Source organism: Charadrius vociferus, unplaced genomic scaffold (assembly GCF_000708025.1).
Source record: "Charadrius vociferus isolate BGI_N301 unplaced genomic scaffold, ASM70802v2 scaffold259, whole genome shotgun sequence".
NCBI classification, from domain to species: domain Eukaryota; kingdom Metazoa; phylum Chordata; class Aves; order Charadriiformes; family Charadriidae; genus Charadrius; species Charadrius vociferus.
In genome coordinates this window covers 4020837-4021486 of record NW_009661368.1, presented here as the reverse complement: position 1 = coordinate 4021486, position 650 = coordinate 4020837, and the positions used below count along the sequence as shown (strand labels likewise).

Sequence of the window (650 nt, the reverse complement as noted above, 5' to 3'; positions counted from 1 at the left end):
TTCATTCACGGGAAAATCCAAGATCACTCTTGATTTAAAATTAAGTCAGTCTGCCCAACTCTAATGAGGAAGCAAACAGAAAGGTCTGTCCTTAAATGCAGACAGGTGGGACATACGGCTGAAAAAACTTTATATCAACAGAGAGAAAGTCAGAGGTGCTGTACATCCTGCTCATGCGGGAAAAAGCAGAACAATCTTTGTGAGGCAGACAGAAATGCCTCTCTGTCAGAGAATAGATTTACTCAATGGAAGGCAAAGTAGCAGAGAAAACAGCTACCCTAAACCAAATGATTTTTTGATGAGAGCAAAGCTATGTAGGATAGAAAAAGCTGCAAAGTTTTGTATGTATACAACTGATGTACAGAGTGCTTGTTAATTTGACTCCAAGCAAGTAAGATATCAGATAAATAAGAAAAACAGCTGCTGTCCACTGAGGTTTGCAGAAGACAAAAGTTCAGTTGAACAGGAGATGTGCAGATGACAAAATGGCCAAAGAGAGCATTTACAGTTACATAGCCCAATACAATATGCAATCAGTATTTATCACTTGTGTGTACTTATCATAAAGTAATTAACCAAAGGATAAAAGCAAGATAATCAATAGAAGAATGCATGACGACAGTGTGCACAGAAGCGAAAACAAAAACGAG

General features: G+C 38.0%; 1 protein-coding gene across 2 annotated transcripts in view; it reads right to left on the bottom strand.

Annotated features, from left to right (window-relative positions):
- The window catches only part of RPRD1B (regulation of nuclear pre-mRNA domain containing 1B), a 26607-nt gene that overhangs the window by 17367 nt on the left and 8590 nt on the right, over positions 1-650 (bottom strand). The gene's annotated exons all lie outside the window — the stretch shown is intronic.